The 16,461-nt window shown below is 32.1% G+C and overlaps 5 non-coding genes across 5 annotated transcripts; all 5 read right to left on the reverse strand.

Annotated features, from left to right (window-relative positions):
• Window positions 1-6,058: 6,058 nt before the first annotated feature.
• On the reverse strand, window positions 6,059-6,132 carry TRNAI-AAU (transfer RNA isoleucine (anticodon AAU)). Its single transcript has one exon. It is a non-coding gene; the product is annotated as a tRNA-Ile (tRNA).
• A 789-nt stretch (window positions 6,133-6,921) lies between these two features.
• Window positions 6,922-6,995, reverse strand: TRNAI-AAU (transfer RNA isoleucine (anticodon AAU)). Its single transcript has one exon. It is a non-coding gene; the product is annotated as a tRNA-Ile (tRNA).
• Window positions 6,996-7,784: 789 nt separating this feature from the next.
• On the reverse strand, window positions 7,785-7,858 carry TRNAI-AAU (transfer RNA isoleucine (anticodon AAU)). Its single transcript has one exon. It is a non-coding gene; the product is annotated as a tRNA-Ile (tRNA).
• Window positions 7,859-13,216: 5,358 nt separating this feature from the next.
• TRNAI-AAU (transfer RNA isoleucine (anticodon AAU)) lies at window positions 13,217-13,290 on the reverse strand. Its single transcript has one exon. It is a non-coding gene; the product is annotated as a tRNA-Ile (tRNA).
• A 789-nt stretch (window positions 13,291-14,079) lies between these two features.
• TRNAI-AAU (transfer RNA isoleucine (anticodon AAU)) lies at window positions 14,080-14,153 on the reverse strand. The gene has a single exon. It is a non-coding gene; the product is annotated as a tRNA-Ile (tRNA).
• Window positions 14,154-16,461: the final 2,308 nt, after the last annotated feature.

A 16,461-nucleotide genomic window follows, 5' to 3' on the forward strand; every position in this document is an offset into this window, starting at 1 on the left:
TTCATACTTAGTGTTAGAACTTAGAACCATTAATGTTTCTTCCATGTGTTTTAGCAATAAATAACAACCATCTGAGCTAACAGGCCATTTTGCACAAATACCTGGAAGTCGAGCATATGAAGAAGTGCTAATGATAGTTAACCCGGGAGATTTGGAAAGCTTAATTTCAGAGGTGTACCATGAAGTTATAAATATAAATTATCAACATGAAGAAACTAATATGACTTTAGAAAAATTACAATACAAAAGAGATTTTCATACTTAGTGTTAGAACTTAGAGCCATTAATGTTTTTTTCCATGTGTTTTAGCAATAAATAACAATTCATCACCTATATGCAATTGATTGATCTAATCATTCTATTAGCTTCCCCTCAAAGGAAATATAGACATACACATTATACAGAAGAAAATACATCTATTTTCAACATTAAAGGAGCATCAAGTATTGGCTTGGAGACTGATTGAAAGTATGTCCTTGGCATTTTTAACTTTATGCTCTCCAGACTAAACTAATAGGCTCAATAAATACATAGCATACTATTGAAGAAATAGCAGATGATGAAGTGCTACCGATTGTTAACCCGGGATATTTGGAAAGCTTATATTCAGCTGTTTACATTCATACTCTCTTTATATTTCATCAACAAGACAAAACAAAAATGACCTCAATAAATTGCAATAAATAAGGGATTTAGTTACTTGGCGTTAGAACTTAGAACCATTAATAGATATTTCAGGAGCTTTCAGAATAATAATTAATTCTACAACTATATCAAATGTATTCATCCAATCCTTCAAGCAGCGTTTGATCCAAGGTGATAAACAGTCAAAAATGAGACACAAGAAAAATTAATCTTTTTACAAACAATTAAACTTGGCTTGTACAGGGATCGAACCTGTGACCTTGGCGTTATTAGCACCACGCTCTAACCATCTGAGCTAACAGGCCATTTTGCACAAATTACTGGAAGTCCAGCATATGAAGAAGTGCTAATGATAGTTAACCCGGGAGATTTGGAAAGCTTAACTTCAGAGGTTTACCATGAAGTTATAAATATATAATATCAACATGAAGAAACTTATATGACTTTAAAAAAATTACAATACAAAAGAGATTTTCATACTTAGTGTTAGAACTTAGAACCATTAATGTTTTTTCCGTGTGTTTTAGCAATAAATAACAATTCATCACCTATATGCAATTGATTCATTTAATCATTCTATCAGCTTCCCCTCAAAGGAAATATAGAGATACACATGATACAGAAGAAAATACATCTATTTTCAACATTAAAGGAGCATCAAGTATTGGCTTGGAGACTGATTGAAAGTATGTCCTTGGCATTTTTAACTTTATGCTCTCCAGACTAAACTAATAGGCTCAATAAATACATAGCATACTATTGAAGAAATAGCAGATGATGAAGTGCTACCGATTGTTAACCTGGGATAGTTGGAAAGCTTATATTCAGCTGTTTACATTCATACTATTTTTATATTTCATCAACAAGACAAAACAAAAATGACCTCAATAAATTGCAATAAATAAGAGATTTAGTTACTTGGTGTTAGAACTTAGAACCATTAATAGATATTCCAGGAGCTTTCAGAATAATAATTAATTCTACAACTATATCAAATGTATTCATCCAATCCTTCAAGCATCGTTTGATCCAAGGTGATAAACAGTCAAAAATGAGACACAAGAAAAATTAATCTTTTTTCAAACAATTAAACTTGGCCTGTACAGGGATCGAACCTGTGACCTTGGCGTTATTAGCACCACGCTCTAACCATTTGAGCTAACAGGCTGGTCTGCACAAATTCCTGGAAGTCCAGCATATGAAGAAGTGCTAATGATAGTTAACCCAGGAGATTTGGAAAGCTTAATTTCGGAGGTTTACCATGAAGTTATAAATATATAATATCAACATGAAGAAACTAATATGACTTTAGAAAAATTACAATACAAAAGAGATTTTCATACTTAGTGTTAGAACTTAGAGCCATTAATGTTTTTTCCATGTGTTTTAGCAATAAATAACAATTCATCACCTATATGCAATTGATTCATCTAATCATTGTGTCAGCTTCCCCTCGAAGGAAATATAGACATACAAATGATACTGAAGAAAATACATCTATTTTCAACATTAAAGGAGCATCAAGTATTGGCTTAGAGACTGATTGAAAGTATGTTCTTGGCATTGTTAACTTTATGCTCTAAAGACTAAACTAAGAGGCTCAATAAATATATAGCATACTATTGAAGAAATAGCAGATGATGAAGTGCTACCGATTGTTAACCCGGGATAGTTGGAAAGCTTATATTCAGCTGTTTACATTCATACTATCTTTATATTTCATCAACAAGACAAAACAAAAATGACCTCAATAAATTGCAATAAATAAGAGATTTAGTTACTTGGCGTTAGAACTTAGAACCAATTATAGATATTCCAGGAGCTTTCAGAATGATAATTAATTCTACAACTATATCAAATGTATTCATCCAATCCTTCAAGTAGCTTTTGATCCAAGGTGATAAACAGTCAAAAATGAGACACAAGAAAAATGTATCTTTTTACAAACAATTAAACTTGGCCTGTACAGGGATCGGACTTGTGACCTTGGCGTCATTAGCACCACGCTCTAACCATCTGAGCTAACAGGCCATTTTGCACAAATTCCTGGAAGTCCAGCATATGAAGAAGTGCTAATGATAGTTAACCCGGGAGATTTGGAAAGCTTAATTTCAGAGGTGTACCATGAAGTTATAAATATAAATTATCAACATGAAGAAACTAATATGACTTTAGAAAAATTACAATACAAAAGAGATTTTCATACTTAGTGTTAGAACTTAGAACCATTAATGTTTTTTCCATGTGTTTTAGCAATAAATAACAATTCATCACCTATATGCAATTGATTCATCTAAACATTCTATCAGCTTCCCCTCAAAGGAAATATAGACATACACATTATACAGAAGAAAATACATCTATTTTCAACATTAAAGGAGCGTCAAGTATTGGCTTGGAGACTGATTGAAAGTATGTCCTTGGCATTTTTAACTTTATGCTCTACAGACTAAACTAATAGGCTCAATAAATACATAGCATACTATTGAAGAAATAGCAGATGATGAAGTGCTACCGATTGTTAACCCGGGATAGTTGGAAAGCTTATATTCAGCTGTTTACATTCATACTATCTTTATATTTCATCAACAAGACAAAACAAAAATGACCTCAATAAATTGCAATAAATAAGAGATTTAGTTACTTGGCGTTAGAACTTAGAACCATTAATAGATATTCCAGGAGCTTTCAGAATGATAATTAATTCTACAACTATATCAAATGTATTCATCCAATCCTTCAAGCAGCGTTTGATCCAAGGTGATAAACAGTCAAAAATGAGACACAAGAAAAATTAATCTTTTTACAAACAATTAAACTTGGCTTGTACAGGGATCGAACCTGTGACCTTGGCGTTATTAGCACCACGCTCTAACCATCTGAGCTAACAGGCCATTTTGCACAAATTACTGGAAGTCCAGCATATGAAGAAGTGCTAATGATAGTTAACCCGGGAGATTTGGAAAGCTTAACTTCAGAGGTTTACCATGAAGTTATAAATATATAATATCAACATGAAGAAACTTATATGACTTTAAAAAAATTACAATACAAAAGAGATTTTCATACTTAGTGTTAGAACTTAGAACCATTAATGTTTTTTCCGTGTGTTTTAGCAATAAATAACAATTCATCACCTATATGCAATTGATTCATTTAATCATTCTATCAGCTTCCCCTCAAAGGAAATATAGAGATACACATGATACAGAAGAAAATACATCTATTTTCAACATTAAAGGAGCATCAAGTATTGGCTTAGAGACTGATTGAAAGTATGTTCTTGGCATTGTTAACTTTATGCTCTAAAGACTAAACTAATAGGCTCAATAAATATATAGCATACTATTGAAGAAATAGCAGATGATGAAGTGCTACTGATTGTTAACCCGGGATAGTTGGAAAGCTTATATTCAGCTGTTTACATTCATACTATTTTTATATTTCATCAACAAGACAAAACAAAAATGACCTCAATAAATTGCAATAAATAAATAAGAGATTTAGTTACTTGGTGTTAGAACTTGGAACCATTAATAGATATTCCAGGAGCTTTCAGAATAATAATTAATTCTACAACTATATCAAATGTATTCATCCAATCCTTCAAGCATCGTTTGATCCAAGGTGATAAACAGTCAAAAATGAGACACAAGAAAAATTAATCTTTTTTCAAACAATTAAACTTGGCCTGTACAGGAATCGAACCTGTGACCTTGGTGTTATTAGCACCACGCTCTAACCATCTGAGCTAACAGGCCGGTCTGCACAAATTCCTGGAAGTCCAGCATATGAAGAAGTGCTAATGATAGTTAACCTGGGAGATTTGGAAAGCTTAATTTCGGAGGTTTACCATGAAGTTATAAATATATAATATCAACATGAAGAAACTAATATGACTTTAGAAAAATTACAATACAAAAGAGATTTTCATACTTAGTGTTAGAACTTAGAGCCATTAATGTTTTTTCCATGTGTTTTAGCAAAAAATAACAATTCATCACCTATATGCAATTGATTCATCTAATCATTGTGTCAGCTTCCCCTCGAAGGAAATATAGACATACAAATGATACTGAAGAAAATACATCTATTTTCAACATTAAAGGAGCATCAAGTATTGCCTTAGAGACTGATTGAAAGTATGTTCTGGGCATTGTTAACTTTATGCTCTAAAGACTAAATTAATAGGCTCAATAAATATATAGCATACTATTGAAGAAATAGCAGATGATGAAGTGCTACCGATTGTTAACCTGGGATAGTTGGAAAGCTTATATTCAGCTGTTTACATTCATACTATCTTTATATTTCATCAACAAGACAAAACAAAAATGACCTCAATAAATTGCAATAAATAAGAGATTTAGTTACTTGGCGTTAGAACTTAGAACCATTAATAGATATTCCAGGAGCTTTCAGAATAATAATTAATTCTACAACTATATCAAATGTATTCATCCAATCCTTCAAGCAGCATTTGATCCAAGGTGATAAACAGTCAAAAATGAGACACAAGAAAAATTAATCTTTTTACAAACAATTAAACTTGGCCTGTACAGGGATAGAACCTGTGACCTTGGCGTTATTAGCACCACGCTCTAACCATCTGAGCTAACAGGCCGTTTTGCACAAACTCCTGGAAGTCCAGCATATGAAGAATTGCTAATGATAGTTAACCCGGGAGATTTGGAAAGCTTAATTTCAGAGGTGTACCATGAAGTTATAAATATAAATTATCAACATGAAGAAACTAATATGACTTTAGAAAAATTACAATACAAAAGAGATTTTCATACTTAGTGTTAGAACTTAGAACCATTAATGTTTTTTCCATGTGTTTTAGCAATAAATAACAATTCATCACCTATATGCAATTGATTCATCTAATCATTCTATCAGCTTCCCCTCAAAGGAAATATAGACATACACATTATGGAGAAGAACATACATCTATTTTCAACATTAAAGGAGCATCAAGTATTGGCTTGGAGACTGATTGAAAGTATGTTCTTGGCATTTTTAACTTTATGCTCTACAGACTAAACTAATAGGCTCAATAAATACATAGCATACTATTGAAGAAATAGCATATGATGAAGTTCTACCGATTGTTAACCCAGGATGGTTGGAAAGCTTATATTCAGCTGTTTACATTCATACTATCTTTATATTTCATCAACAAGACAAAACAAAAATGACCTCAATAAATTGCAATAAATAAGAGATTTAGTTACTTGGCGTTAGAACTTAGAACCATTAATAGATATTTCAGGAGCTTTCAGAATAATAATTAATTCTACAACTATATCAAATGTATTCATCCAATCCTTCAAGCAGCGTTTGATCCAAGGTGATAAACAGTCAAAAAAGAGACACAAGAAAAATTAATCTTTTTTCAAACAATTAAACTTGGCCTGTACAGGGATCGAACCTGTGACCTTGGCGTTATTAGCACCACGCTCTAACCATCTGAGCTAACAGGCCGGTCTGCACAAATCCCTGGAAGTCCAGCATATGAAGAAGTGCTAATGATAGTTAACCCGGGAGATTTGAAAGCTTAATTTCGGAGGTTTACCATGAAGTTATAAATATATAATATCAACATGAAGAAACTAATATGACTTTAGAAAAATTACAATACAAAAGAGATTTTCATACTTAGTGTTAGAACTTAGAGCCATTAATGTTTTTTCCATGTGTTTTAGCAATAAATAACAATTCATCACCTATATGCAATTGATTCATCTAATCATTGTGTCAGCTTCCCCCCCGAAGGAAATATAGACATACAAATGATACTGAGGAAAATACATCTATTTTCAACATTAAAGAAGCATCAAGTATTGGCTTAGAGACTGATTGAAAGTATGTTCTTGGCATTGTTAACTTTATGCTCTAAAGACTAAACTAATAGGCTCAATAAATATATAGCATACTATTGAAGAAATAGCAGATGATGAAGTGCTACCGATTGTTAACCCGGGATAGTTGGAAAGCTTATATTCAGCTGTTTACATTCATACTATATTTATATTTCATCAACAAGACAAAACAAAAATGACCTCAATAAATTGCAATAAATAAGAGATTTAGTTACTTGGCGTTAGAACTTAGAACCATTAATAGATATTTCAGGAGCTTTCAGAATAATAATTAATTCTACAACTATATCAAATGTATTCATCCAATCCTTTAAGCAGCGTTTGATCCAAGGTGATAAACAGTCAAAAATGAGACACAAGAAACATTTATCTTTTTACAAACAATTAAACTTGGCCTGTACAGGGATCGAACCTGTGACCTTGGCGTTATTAGCACCACGCTCTAACCATCTGAGCTAACAGGCCATTTTGCACAAATGACTGGAAGTCCAGCATATGAAGAAGTGCTAATGATAGTTAACCCGGGAGATTTGGAAAGCTTAATTTCAGAGGTTTACCATGAAGTTATAAATATATAATATCAACATGAAGAAACTAATATGACTTTAGAAAAATTACAATACAAAAGAGATTTTCATACTTAGTGTGAGAACTTAGAACCATTAATGTTTTTTCCATGTGTTTTAGCAATAAATAACAATTCATCACCTATATGCAATTGATTCATCTAAACATTCTATCAGCTTCCCCTCAAAGGAAATATAGACATACACATTATACAGAAGAAAATACATCTATTTTCAACATTAAAGGAGCATCAAGTATTGGCTTGGAGACTGATTGAAAGTATGTCCTTGGCATTTTTAACTTTATGCTCTACAGACTAAACTAATAGGCTCAATAAATACATAGCATACTATTGAAGAAATAGCAGATGATGAAGTGCTACCGATTGTTAACCCGGGATAGTTGGAAAGCTTATATTCAGCTGTTTACATTCATACTATCTTTATATTTCATCAACAAGACAAAACAAAAATGACCTCAATAAATTGCAATAAATAAGAGATTTAGTTACTTGGCGTTAGAACTTAGAACCATTAATAGATATTTCAGGAGCTTTCAGAATAATAATTAATTCTACAACTATATCAAATGTATTCATCCAATCCTTCAAGCAGCATTTGATCCAAGGTGATAAACAGTCAAAAATGAGACACAAGAAACATTTATCTTTTTACAAACAATTAAACTTGGCCTGTACAGGGATCGAACCTGTGACCTTGGCGTTATTAGCACCACGCTCTAACCATCTGAGCTAACAGGCCATTTTGCACAAATTACTGGAAGTCCAGCATATGAAGAAGTGCTAATGATAGTTAACCCGGGAGATTTGGAAAGCTTAACTTCAGAGGTTTACCATGAAGTTATAAATATATAATATCAACATGAAGAAACTTATATGACTTTAAAAAAATTACAATACAAAAGAGATTTTCATACTTAGTGTTAGAACTTAGAACCATTAATGTTTTTTCCATGTGTTTTAGCAATAAATAACAATCCATCACCTATATGCAATTGATTCATCTAATCATTCTATTAGCTTCCCCTCAAAGGAAATATAGACATACACATTATACAGAAGAAAATACATCTATTTTCAACATTAAAGGAGCATCAAGTATTGGCTTGGAGACTGATTGAAAGTATGTCCTTGGCATTTTTAACTTTATGCTCTCCAGACTAAACTAATAGGCTCAATAAATACATAGCATACTATTGAAGAAATAGCAGATGATGAAGTGCTACTGATTGTTAACCCGGGATAGTTGGAAAGCTTATATTCAGCTGTTTACATTCATACTATCTTTATATTTCATCAACAAGACAAAACAAAAATGACCTCAATAAATTGCAATAAATAAGATATTTAGTTACTTGGCGTTAGAACTTAGAACCAATTATAGATATTCCAGGAGCTTTCAGAATGATAATTAATTCTACAACTATATCAAATGTATTCATCCAATCCTTCAAGTAGCTTTTGATCCAAGGTGATAAACAGTCAAAAATGAGACACAAGAAAAATGTATCTTTTTACAAACAATTAAACTTGGCCTGTACAGGGATCGGACCTGTGACCTTGGCGTTATTAGCACCACGCTCTAACCATCTGAGCTAACAGGCCGTTTTGCACAAATTCCTGGAAGTCCAGCATTTGAAGAAGTGCTAATGATAGTTAACCCGGGAGATTTGGAAAGCTTAATTTCAGAGGTTTACCATGAAGTTATACTTATATAATATCAACATGAAGAAACTAATATGACTTTAAAAAATTACAATACAAAAGAGATTTTCATACTTAGTGTTAGAACTTAGAACCATTAATGTTTCTTCCATGTGTTTTAGCAATAAATAACAACCATCTGAGCTAACAGGCCATTTTGCACAAATACCTGGAAGTCGAGCATATGAAGAAGTGCTAATGATAGTTAACCCGGGAGATTTGGAAAGCTTAATTTCAGAGGTGTACCATGAAGTTATAAATATAAATTATCAACATGAAGAAACTAATATGACTTTAGAAAAATTACAATACAAAAGAGATTTTCATACTTAGTGTTAGAACTTAGAGCCATTAATGTTTTTTTCCATGTGTTTTAGCAATAAATAACAATTCATCACCTATATGCAATTGATTGATCTAATCATTCTATTAGCTTCCCCTCAAAGGAAATATAGACATACACATTATACAGAAGAAAATACATCTATTTTCAACATTAAAGGAGCATCAAGTATTGGCTTGGAGACTGATTGAAAGTATGTCCTTGGCATTTTTAACTTTATGCTCTCCAGACTAAACTAATAGGCTCAATAAATACATAGCATACTATTGAAGAAATAGCAGATGATGAAGTGCTACCGATTGTTAACCCGGGATATTTGGAAAGCTTATATTCAGCTGTTTACATTCATACTCTCTTTATATTTCATCAACAAGACAAAACAAAAATGACCTCAATAAATTGCAATAAATAAGGGATTTAGTTACTTGGCGTTAGAACTTAGAACCATTAATAGATATTTCAGGAGCTTTCAGAATAATAATTAATTCTACAACTATATCAAATGTATTCATCCAATCCTTCAAGCAGCGTTTGATCCAAGGTGATAAACAGTCAAAAATGAGACACAAGAAAAATTAATCTTTTTACAAACAATTAAACTTGGCTTGTACAGGGATCGAACCTGTGACCTTGGCGTTATTAGCACCACGCTCTAACCATCTGAGCTAACAGGCCATTTTGCACAAATTACTGGAAGTCCAGCATATGAAGAAGTGCTAATGATAGTTAACCCGGGAGATTTGGAAAGCTTAACTTCAGAGGTTTACCATGAAGTTATAAATATATAATATCAACATGAAGAAACTTATATGACTTTAAAAAAATTACAATACAAAAGAGATTTTCATACTTAGTGTTAGAACTTAGAACCATTAATGTTTTTTCCGTGTGTTTTAGCAATAAATAACAATTCATCACCTATATGCAATTGATTCATTTAATCATTCTATCAGCTTCCCCTCAAAGGAAATATAGAGATACACATGATACAGAAGAAAATACATCTATTTTCAACATTAAAGGAGCATCAAGTATTGGCTTGGAGACTGATTGAAAGTATGTCCTTGGCATTTTTAACTTTATGCTCTCCAGACTAAACTAATAGGCTCAATAAATACATAGCATACTATTGAAGAAATAGCAGATGATGAAGTGCTACCGATTGTTAACCTGGGATAGTTGGAAAGCTTATATTCAGCTGTTTACATTCATACTATTTTTATATTTCATCAACAAGACAAAACAAAAATGACCTCAATAAATTGCAATAAATAAGAGATTTAGTTACTTGGTGTTAGAACTTAGAACCATTAATAGATATTCCAGGAGCTTTCAGAATAATAATTAATTCTACAACTATATCAAATGTATTCATCCAATCCTTCAAGAATCGTTTGATCCAAGGTGATAAACAGTCAAAAATGAGACACAAGAAAAATTAATCTTTTTTCAAACAATTAAACTTGGCCTGTACAGGGATCGAACCTGTGACCTTGGCGTTATTAGCACCACGCTCTAACCATTTGAGCTAACAGGCTGGTCTGCACAAATTCCTGGAAGTCCAGCATATGAAGAAGTGCTAATGATAGTTAACCCAGGAGATTTGGAAAGCTTAATTTCGGAGGTTTACCATGAAGTTATAAATATATAATATCAACATGAAGAAACTAATATGACTTTAGAAAAATTACAATACAAAAGAGATTTTCATACTTAGTGTTAGAACTTAGAGCCATTAATGTTTTTTCCATGTGTTTTAGCAAAAAATAACAATTCATCACCTATATGCAATTGATTCATCTAATCATTGTGTCAGCTTCCCCTCGAAGGAAATATAGACATACAAATGATACTGAAGAAAATACATCTATTTTCAACATTAAAGGAGCATCAAGTATTGCCTTAGAGACTGATTGAAAGTATGTTCTGGGCATTGTTAACTTTATGCTCTAAAGACTAAATTAATAGGCTCAATAAATATATAGCATACTATTGAAGAAATAGCAGATGATGAAGTGCTACCGATTGTTAACCTGGGATAGTTGGAAAGCTTATATTCAGCTGTTTACATTCATACTATCTTTATATTTCATCAACAAGACAAAACAAAAATGACCTCAATAAATTGCAATAAATAAGAGATTTAGTTACTTGGCGTTAGAACTTAGAACCATTAATAGATATTCCAGGAGCTTTCAGAATAATAATTAATTCTACAACTATATCAAATGTATTCATCCAATCCTTCAAGCAGCATTTGATCCAAGGTGATAAACAGTCAAAAATGAGACACAAGAAAAATTAATCTTTTTACAAACAATTAAACTTGGCCTGTACAGGGATAGAACCTGTGACCTTGGCGTTATTAGCACCACGCTCTAACCATCTGAGCTAACAGGCCGTTTTGCACAAACTCCTGGAAGTCCAGCATATGAAGAATTGCTAATGATAGTTAACCCGGGAGATTTGGAAAGCTTAATTTCAGAGGTGTACCATGAAGTTATAAATATAAATTATCAACATGAAGAAACTAATATGACTTTAGAAAAATTACAATACAAAAGAGATTTTCATACTTAGTGTTAGAACTTAGAACCATTAATGTTTTTTCCATGTGTTTTAGCAATAAATAACAATTCATCACCTATATGCAATTGATTCATCTAATCATTCTATCAGCTTCCCCTCAAAGGAAATATAGACATACACATTATGGAGAAGAACATACATCTATTTTCAACATTAAAGGAGCATCAAGTATTGGCTTGGAGACTGATTGAAAGTATGTTCTTGGCATTTTTAACTTTATGCTCTACAGACTAAACTAATAGGCTCAATAAATACATAGCATACTATTGAAGAAATAGCATATGATGAAGTTCTACCGATTGTTAACCCAGGATGGTTGGAAAGCTTATATTCAGCTGTTTACATTCATACTATCTTTATATTTCATCAACAAGACAAAACAAAAATGACCTCAATAAATTGCAATAAATAAGAGATTTAGTTACTTGGCGTTAGAACTTAGAACCATTAATAGATATTTCAGGAGCTTTCAGAATAATAATTAATTCTACAACTATATCAAATGTATTCATCCAATCCTTCAAGCAGCGTTTGATCCAAGGTGATAAACAGTCAAAAAAGAGACACAAGAAAAATTAATCTTTTTTCAAACAATTAAACTTGGCCTGTACAGGGATCGAACCTGTGACCTTGGCGTTATTAGCACCACGCTCTAACCATCTGAGCTAACCGGCCGGTCTGCACAAATCCCTGGAAGTCCAGCATATGAAGAAGTGCTAATGATAGTTAACCCGGGAGATTTGAAAGCTTAATTTCGGAGGTTTACCATGAAGTTATAAATATATAATATCAACATGAAGAAACTAATATGACTTTAGAAAAATTACAATACAAAAGAGATTTTCATACTTAGTGTTAGAACTTAGAGCCATTAATGTTTTTTCCATGTGTTTTAGCAATAAATAACAATTCATCACCTATATGCAATTGATTCATCTAATCATTGTGTCAGCTTCCCCCCCGAAGGAAATATAGACATACAAATGATACTGAGGAAAATACATCTATTTTCAACATTAAAGAAGCATCAAGTATTGGCTTAGAGACTGATTGAAAGTATGTTCTTGGCATTGTTAACTTTATGCTCTAAAGACTAAACTAATAGGCTCAATAAATATATAGCATACTATTGAAGAAATAGCAGATGATGAAGTGCTACCGATTGTTAACCCGGGATAGTTGGAAAGCTTATATTCAGCTGTTTACATTCATACTATATTTATATTTCATCAACAAGACAAAACAAAAATGACCTCAATAAATTGCAATAAATAAGAGATTTAGTTACTTGGCGTTAGAACTTAGAACCATTAATAGATATTTCAGGAGCTTTCAGAATAATAATTAATTCTACAACTATATCAAATGTATTCATCCAATCCTTTAAGCAGCGTTTGATCCAAGGTGATAAACAGTCAAAAATGAGACACAAGAAACATTTATCTTTTTACAAACAATTAAACTTGGCCTGTACAGGGATCGAACCTGTGACCTTGGCGTTATTAGCACCACGCTCTAACCATCTGAGCTAACAGGCCATTTTGCACAAATGACTGGAAGTCCAGCATATGAAGAAGTGCTAATGATAGTTAACCCGGGAGATTTGGAAAGCTTAATTTCAGAGGTTTACCATGAAGTTATAAATATATAATATCAACATGAAGAAACTAATATGACTTCAGAAAAATTACAATACAAAAGAGATTTTCATACTTAGTGTGAGAACTTAGAACCATTAATGTTTTTTCCATGTGTTTTAGCAATAAATAACAATTCATCACCTATATGCAATTGATTCATCTAAACATTCTATCAGCTTCCCCTCAAAGGAAATATAGACATACACATTATACAGAAGAAAATACATCTATTTTCAACATTAAAGGAGCATCAAGTATTGGCTTGGAGACTGATTGAAAGTATGTCCTTGGCATTTTTAACTTTATGCTCTACAGACTAAACTAATAGGCTCAATAAATACATAGCATACTATTGAAGAAATAGCAGATGATGAAGTGCTACCGATTGTTAACCCGGGATAGTTGGAAAGCTTATATTCAGCTGTTTACATTCATACTATCTTTATATTTCATCAACAAGACAAAACAAAAATGACCTCAATAAATTGCAATAAATAAGAGATTTAGTTACTTGGCGTTAGAACTTAGAACCATTAATAGATATTTCAGGAGCTTTCAGAATAATAATTAATTCTACAACTATATCAAATGTATTCATCCAATCCTTCAAGCAGCATTTGATCCAAGGTGATAAACAGTCAAAAATGAGACACAAGAAACATTTATCTTTTTACAAACAATTAAACTTGGCCTGTACAGGGATCGAACCTGTGACCTTGGCGTTATTAGCACCACGCTCTAACCATCTGAGCTAACAGGCCATTTTGCACAAATTACTGGAAGTCCAGCATATGAAGAAGTGCTAATGATAGTTAACCCGGGAGATTTGGAAAGCTTAACTTCAGAGGTTTACCATGAAGTTATAAATATATAATATCAACATGAAGAAACTTATATGACTTTAAAAAAATTACAATACAAAAGAGATTTTCATACTTAGTGTTAGAACTTAGAACCATTAATGTTTTTTCCATGTGTTTTAGCAATAAATAACAATCCATCACCTATATGCAATTGATTCATCTAATCATTCTATTAGCTTCCCCTCAAAGGAAATATAGACATACACATTATACAGAAGAAAATACATCTATTTTCAACATTAAAGGAGCATCAAGTATTGGCTTGGAGACTGATTGAAAGTATGTCCTTGGCATTTTTAACTTTATGCTCTCCAGACTAAACTAATAGGCTCAATAAATACATAGCATACTATTGAAGAAATAGCAGATGATGAAGTGCTACTGATTGTTAACCCGGGATAGTTGGAAAGCTTATATTCAGCTGTTTACATTCATACTATCTTTATATTTCATCAACAAGACAAAACAAAAATGACCTCAATAAATTGCAATAAATAAGATATTTAGTTACTTGGCGTTAGAACTTAGAACCAATTATAGATATTCCAGGAGCTTTCAGAATGATAATTAATTCTACAACTATATCAAATGTATTCATCCAATCCTTCAAGTAGCTTTTGATCCAAGGTGATAAACAGTCAAAAATGAGACACAAGAAAAATGTATCTTTTTACAAACAATTAAACTTGGCCTGTACAGGGATCGGACCTGTGACCTTGGCGTTATTAGCACCACGCTCTAACCATCTGAGCTAACAGGCCGTTTTGCACAAATTCCTGGAAGTCCAGCATTTGAAGAAGTGCTAATGATAGTTAACCCGGGAGATTTGGAAAGCTTAATTTCAGAGGTTTACCATGAAGTTATACTTATATAATATCAACATGAAGAAACTAATATGACTTTAAAAAATTACAATACAAAAGAGATTTTCATACTTAGTGTTAGAACTTAGAACCATTAATGTTTCTTCCATGTGTTTTAGCAATAAATAACAACCATCTGAGCTAACAGGCCATTTTGCACAAATACCTGGAAGTCGAGCATATGAAGAAGTGCTAATGATAGTTAACCCGGGAGATTTGGAAAGCTTAATTTCAGAGGTGTACCATGAAGTTATAAATATAAATTATCAACATGAAGAAACTAATATGACTTTAGAAAAATTACAATACAAAAGAGATTTTCATACTTAGTGTTAGAACTTAGAGCCATTAATGTTTTTTTCCATGTGTTTTAGCAATAAATAACAATTCATCACCTATATGCAATTGATTGATCTAATCATTCTATTAGCTTCCCCTCAAAGGAAATATAGACATACACATTATACAGAAGAAAATACATCTATTTTCAACATTAAAGGAGCATCAAGTATTGGCTTGGAGACTGATTGAAAGTATGTCCTTGGCATTTTTAACTTTATGCTCTCCAGACTAAACTAATAGGCTCAATAAATACATAGCATACTATTGAAGAAATAGCAGATGATGAAGTGCTACCGATTGTTAACCCGGGATATTTGGAAAGCTTATATTCAGCTGTTTACATTCATACTCTCTTTATATTTCATCAACAAGACAAAACAAAAATGACCTCAATAAATTGCAATAAATAAGGGATTTAGTTACTTGGCGTTAGAACTTAGAACCATTAATAGATATTTCAGGAGCTTTCAGAATAATAATTAATTCTACAACTATATCAAATGTATTCATCCAATCCTTCAAGCAGCGTTTGATCCAAGGTGATAAACAGTCAAAAATGAGACACAAGAAAAATTAATCTTTTTACAAACAATTAAACTTGGCTTGTACAGGGATCGAACCTGTGACCTTGGCGTTATTAGCACCACGCTCTAACCATCTGAGCTAACAGGCCATTTTGCACAAATTACTGGAAGTCCAGCATATGAAGAAGTGCTAATGATAGTTAACCCGGGAGATTTGGAAAGCTTAACTTCAGAGGTTTACCATGAAGTTATAAATATATAATATCAACATGAAGAAACTTATATGACTTTAAAAAAATTACAATACAAAAGAGATTTTCATACTTAGTGTTAGAACTTAGAACCATTAATGTTTTTTCCGTGTGTTTTAGCAATAAATAACAATTCATCACCTATATGCAATTGATTCATTTAATCATTCTATCAGCTTCCCCTCAAAGGAAATATAGAGATACACATGATACAGAAGAAAATACA

This window comes from Lissotriton vulgaris, chromosome 4_1 (genome assembly GCF_964263255.1).
Source record: "Lissotriton vulgaris chromosome 4_1, aLisVul1.2, whole genome shotgun sequence".
Classification (NCBI taxonomy): Eukaryota; Metazoa; Chordata; class Amphibia; order Caudata; family Salamandridae; genus Lissotriton; species Lissotriton vulgaris.